Here is a 6,680-nt window from a genome sequence, read left to right as displayed (position 1 = left end):
ATTGTTAGGGTTACCATAAAATCATGCCCTAAGTAGGGATATTTACAACTAAGTTACATATTTAATTCTTCCTTTGCCTCAGCACAAGAGAAAAATCCATCCATGGATTACAGTTTAATTCAAAATAGGAAATAACTATCTGATGATACATGGGTGGTTGCCTTTTAAAATGTATCCTATAAAATACACACAAAGTGGAGTTCAAAAGAAAATTAAATAAACTTAGGCTAATATCCTTTTACTAAGAGATGGAAATACTTAACATTTTTTGGAAAATATTTAGAATATCTCCTTTAATTAATAAAGTTCCGATTAGACAAATGGTTTTAAAATGAGCTTTCAAAACTTCTGTTTGTATCATGCTCTAACTTGCTTAAAACACCTCTCAGAAATAGAGACTGTACAAAAGAATTTCACTTATTCATTTAGCGTGCATATTCTGTCTTCCATATTATAAGAATCAATAATAGACTCTCAAGTTTGGAGAATGGCGGGTTCAGAGTTAAACTTAAAAAATTATCTTCTCCCAAAATTAGAAAACAAACTGAATTTGAAAAATTATTTTTTCCCAAATTTAAGGAAAAAATGCTTTGGGAGTTTAGGTATGGGTGGGATTCTCAGAAACAATCATTGCATTGACTTCAGTTGTCCCAGAGTGACCAACTATCCCAGTTAGTCTAAAACTGAGTGGTTTCCTAGGATGAGGAACTTCCAGTGACAGAACTTGGAGAGTCCCAGGCTAACCAAGTGGCAGATTCCGCCACCTAAGGCAGGGCAATGACTTGCATGCAGGTATTAACAACGCTTAGTATTCACTACCTTTTATTCTTTTATAATTCATTCTTCCTGGACACTCTGATCTTCCATTTCTGCCTCTCTTTCACCACTTCAAAAGCTAAAAAATTAAAAAATATCCACTCTCACTTCTTTTAGTACTTTAGCTGTGAAGCTAAGTTAAAGAGAATGCAACATACTCCTTAAAACTTAGACTAGAACAAAGCTTCTGTCTTAATCTTGCCCAGGATGAAATTGTCTGATTGAAATCATTCAGGACAGTAGAGAGTAATTTGTACCACTTTATTCCAATAGAAGACAGTGGCCACTGTGGAGACTTCTTAGCACCTTGCCTTCCACAGGGTAGGCCCTTTAAAATGTGCCCATATTGTCCATGATGGCAATGAAAATGAAAATATTTGAAAAAAGAGATGATAATGAGTGGTTGATAATATAGAATAAATTGTGCCCCAGGAGTTGACACTGGTATAACATTGACTTATAAATCCCAACATGAGTGAATTTTGTTATTAGATTCCCTGGATTCAGATCTCCATGTCACAAATGTCTGATTGTGTGATAATGAACATATATGTTAACTCTACAAAATTTCACCAACAATCTTATATGTTAAATAGGAACATTGGTATTCTTAATTCTTAATCCTATACTCATGAGTAAAAGTATAGCACAATATGTGTTCTCTTCGATAGCACATATACTAAAATTGGAATGATACAAAGAAGATTAGCATGGCCCCTGCACAAGGATGACATGCAAATTCATGAAGCATTCCATATTTTTTGGCAAATGCACACACACACAAAAAAAGTATAGCACAATAGGTGGTGCCTGTAGCTCAGTGGGTAGGGCACCAGAGACGTACACTGAAGATGGTGGGTTTGAACCCAGTCCCAGCCAGCTAAACATCAATGATAACTGCAACTAAAAAATAGCCAGGCATTGTGATGGGCACCTGTAGTCCCAGCTACTTGGGAGGCTGAAACAAGAGAATCACTTAAGCCTAAGAGTTTGAGGTTGCTGTGAGCTGTGATGCCACAGCACTCTACTGAGGGTGACATAGTGAAACTGTCTCCGAAAAAAAAAAGAAAGAAAAGTATAGCCTAATAAATGGCAAATAAAACATTGATAAGAACTATTATTAATTTTGGTGTTCTAGGGTCAGTAGATGTGACCTCAACTCACTCCTAGGAAGAAGGGGTTGCAAACATTTACTTGGCAATGTGTTTGCATCCTGCCAAACAATTAAAATTAGCGTAAGTTTTTTCTACATATACTTTTACATATTATTTAACTTTTATTTTATTCTTGTAATTATTACAGATAAACCATAATTGTAAATTTAATAAAATTGATATTGTTCTAAAAACCAGCAGAACTTGTAAATAGTCTCAGCTTAAGATAGACAACATGTTTCCCTTTAAATCCATACTCTATGCAACCTTCAGGGCTATCTTTCTAAAACTGTGGCACACCACACACTACGTCCTCTCTCAAAAACTTTTGATTTCTCTCTATAGACCACTTACCCACAAAACAATTTCTTAAAATAATCACATAGCATAGTAATACCCCATGCATACAAAGCTGACACTGTCTTCTAGTGAAAATATTTTGCCATATCCTAGATATTTTGTATTTCATGCCTTTACATTTTGCACATTATTATCAAAAATTATCAAGTAATTTTTATTGAGATTTATCTTCTCCCTTCTCCCCCTTTCCTTCACACTATTCAAAACTGCTTCCTTTTCTTCTTCTTCTTTTTTTTTTAAATTTTAACACACCACTGCTGGCTTGAATAGAAACCTGCTTGCTTTTGAAGAAAATGCCACATCTATGTGGACTAAAAGCAGAAATATTCACAAGAAGGAAAATGATCCCATATGGGGGAAGTTATGCAAAATAGATGAACAGTAAAAATGATAAATAGAAGAGTACAAGTAAAGAAATACTGACTGAACAATAGAAATTATGGGTTGTGGTGGTTTAGTTATCACATCTATGTTTTGATTAGTCTTTCCACAGTTCTATCCAAGATCAAATTAAGAGTGCTATGTTACTATATAAAATTATTTTATATATCTAATAATTTCCCCATCCTCTCAAAATATGTTAAAATTGATTATTCACTGTTCTGCCATTGATTCTGGAATAACTGAGAATCTATTTTATTACCTGCATCATTATAATTGAATCCAGTAGCATAACAATTAGCACAAAGTATGACATTTAAATATTTGTTGAGAAGAGTCAACTTTATTGTAATTATAATTAATTGAATTATCTTGTATTGCCCTAACTCAGATTCCTCATTCTTTTATTATATTTTTTTCTAAACATTTCTAGAAATGTTTACTTAACTTATGTAGTAAAAACTGGCTTATTATCTTTCATTATAATATTTTTCCAAACATTTCTGGAAATGTTTACTTAAACTATATAGTAAAAACTTGCTTATTAAAAATCCATATGCTACAACACAGATTTTTAAAATGATGAGTCTGAAACTCTAAATAATAGTTACTATTAAATTTAATTGGTAGCTCATTACACCCCCAGAATTGGGTTAATAATTCATATTTCTTATTAAATCTTCAAGCAAACTCAATGAGGTTACAACTATTATCATTCCCACTTAAACAATGGGGATAGACCAAGACTTGATGAATGTATGTTGAAAAAGTGAACTCAGGGTGGCGCCTATGGCTCAAGGGAGTAGGGCATGGCCCCCATGTGCCAGAGGTGATGGGTTCAAACCCAGCCCTGGCCAAAAAAAAAAAAAAAAAAACACCTGCAGAAAATGTGAACTCACTGGCAGAAAGTGCCAGAGTCAACAGCATGTCATTTGTATTGTCAGAATTCTAACCAAATTTCACTGATTTTTCTTGTCTCCAAATTTTGACCAGTCAAAACTCTAAGCCAGATTAAACATAATAACTAAAGCAAACTTGATAATTTCAGATGAGATGACCAGAACGGGACATGGTCAGGAATAAATGGCTTTTGATTAGTAAGACCTGGAGAAGTAGACTTTCTTGCTTACGTAGGCAGCCCTCTTCTTCTGAATACTATGGCTTGGGGGGTCTAAAGTAGCACCCAAGGCAGTGTAATGTCAATTTACAGGATTCCAGGAGAAACTACTGACACCATCCAGACACCTAAAGATAGAAGACAATACATATTACCACCGGGGGCTAATAGTGGACATTCTGAACAAGACTTTTATAGGCAACAGATACCCCTTCCTCCCAGTGAACTGTATCATAGTATCATTCTGGGTCCAGCCTCCTTCACCCAAAGTACCCACCAACTCATGCAACCAGTACTGAGGATAAAGCCCACCCAAGGCCAGAACTCCTGTGAAAGGGATGGAGATATTACAAGAAATACAAAATAGGATTCTCAGATTTTCCCACCTTTGTTCTTAACAAAGAGTTGGTAAAACAAAGGTGCTCTTTCCTATCTCCTTATGAAATTTAAGCATTTTGTGAAACTTGATTTTGTATCTAGGGACTAGCATCTTTTCCTGATACTCAGCTTTAGAGGAACTGATCAGTAACAATTACGTGGGTAAATAACATTACTAATTAGCAGTACTTATACTGATAACTAACAGTTTGCCAAGGAAAAATGGAAGTTTTTCTTCTACAATTTTTACTATATAAGTAAACATTTCCAGAAATGTTTGGAAAAAAATATTACAATAAAAGAATGAAGAGTTTGAGTTAGGGCAATAAAAGATAATTCAATTAATAATAATTACAATAAAGTTGACTCTTCTCAACAAATATTTAAATGAAAGTTCAGTCTGCTTTTGAGTACCTGTTTTGGGTGGGTAAAATGATTTATGCTGAAAGGGCCCTGCTTTCTTACAGATTTATCTCAAGAAGCTTTGATGCCAGATCACTGATAAAGGTGAAATGATCAGACAGGACCATATCATTTGAAAACATATTCAACATTCAGAATTTTTATGATTAGCTAATATCATTTCAATATCAGATTTAAGTATTCAGATATTTGAATTAAATTTCAAATATCAACTATACTGTCTATATTTTCCTGCCCAAATCATTCATAATAAAACATCCATCTTCTTTTAAATCTGTTTTTTAGTTTTTGTGTTCATTTACCATACTATTTTGTGTTTTGCCTGAAAGAAAACAGCAGAGAGTTAATATCAATTTCTTTGGAGTCAACCTAGGTGTTAATCCTATCTCTTCCAATTCCGAGACATGTAATTATGGCTACTTTTATTTTCTCTTTCATGTATTATTTACTCATCAGCTAAATACAGATGAAAATATTAGACCCAATGTGTTTGTGAGAATAAAATGCTTTATATATGAGCAGAGGACCTAGCATTGAGCCTGTCATATGCCTCAGAGCCAAATAATGGCAGTTGTAACTTTCCTTCATTATGGAAAAATAAAATCAAACTAGGTATTCTTAAAATGATTATGGATTAAACACAAGTTCTATTTTTTTCTTCCAGCCTAAAGAGCTACACATGAATCCACCAGCAGCTTAAATTTATCTAGAAATTTTGTGCTTGAGGGGGTCAATCAGACTATATTTATGGACTGATACTCAAAAATGATTTTTATTTATGCCTCTGTTTACATATCAGAAATATAATGTGACCTCTGAAAAGTTAAAGAATATTGATAAAACAAATTTATAAATAAATTCACAACTACTTTGAACATAGATTCATCTGATTATAATAGTTCTGAAAGTCATAAGTTCCTGTCAATAACTGTGCAGACAAAGCAAATCTACCAAAATAAATAAGCATAAAATGAAACAAATAACAGAATGCTAGAGAGGTGTGGGGGAGAAATAACATAGGATACAATTTTTTCAGGAGCCCTCGCAACCGTTTTCCAGAATACTGTACAGTTGCCTCTTTCCCTTGGGTATCTTTAAGAAAAGTAGGTTCTCTCAGGGCAGCGCCTGTGGCTCAAAGGAGCAGGGCACCGGCCCCATATGCTGGAGGTAGTGGGTTCAAACCGGGGCCTGACCAAAAACTAAAAAAAAAAAAAAAAAAAAAAAAAAAAGTAGGTTCCCTCTACAGAACAGCTAATATTTAAGCTGATTTATCCAGTTATTAGATATAAGAAATTTGAAGCTTATTAAGGTTAAATGGCCAATTTACAGCTATGATGAAATAAAAACACACCACAGATTTTCTATCTTTTAATCCAAGTTATTGCCATAACAAATAGTTGACTCATTTTTAGCAATGTACTTCTCAAACTGCAGAGAAACTGCCAAGAAAGAACTTTGGTCAAATTCTTTAGTTTTCAGACTACAACAGTTTAGTCAATATCCTCATGAGTATACAGCCTCAAAATATTATGGTGGGCATTTTTTACCTGAAATATTCAAATTATAATTAGCCTTGTCAGCTTCCATTGTTTCAGATATGTCTGTGCTGATATATATTTCAAAGATATGTAAACATACTATGCAATTAACGGAACTGTTGAGATATGTAATTATTTGCATATTTCCACTGAAGATATATAGATGGATAGATTGATAATACACAAACAAGTTTTAAGACAAAATGAAAATATTAAAATATTTGAAGTCATTTATTTTTCTTAGGTTTTTCTGCTCAACCACTGCCTCCAATTTATTTGATTCTTCCATGGAAAAATACACATCAGAGAATGAAATCTTTCTGGAGAAGAGTGGATATTTCCTGGAAGAAAAGAACTCCATCATAAGGAAATTCATGTTGCAATTTGTATCAAATCAATAATCAAATCATTAGGTAAACATACCCTTCCCACCTCTCCCCCACATTATCTCCTGATAACAATACACAGTTCACTTTAATTGTCAGTTGTTCACCCTGTGCAATGTCTGCCATT

General features: G+C 33.7%; 1 non-coding gene across 1 annotated transcript; it reads left to right on the top strand.

Moving 5' to 3' along the window:
* The first annotated feature begins 1,473 nt into the window (after positions 1–1,473).
* LOC111722445 lies at positions 1,474–1,578 on the top strand. Its single transcript, XR_002771241.1, has one exon. It is a non-coding gene; the product is annotated as a U6 spliceosomal RNA (small nuclear RNA).
* The last annotated feature ends 5,102 nt before the right edge of the window (positions 1,579–6,680 follow it).

The sequence above is a fragment of the Otolemur garnettii genome, unplaced genomic scaffold (assembly GCF_000181295.1).
Source record: "Otolemur garnettii isolate 467f Iridium unplaced genomic scaffold, OtoGar3 scaffold00253, whole genome shotgun sequence".
Lineage (NCBI taxonomy): Eukaryota > Metazoa > Chordata > Mammalia > Primates > Galagidae > Otolemur > Otolemur garnettii.
Note: the sequence above shows the minus strand (reverse complement) of the source record. Positions and strands in the feature narration are given on the sequence as shown.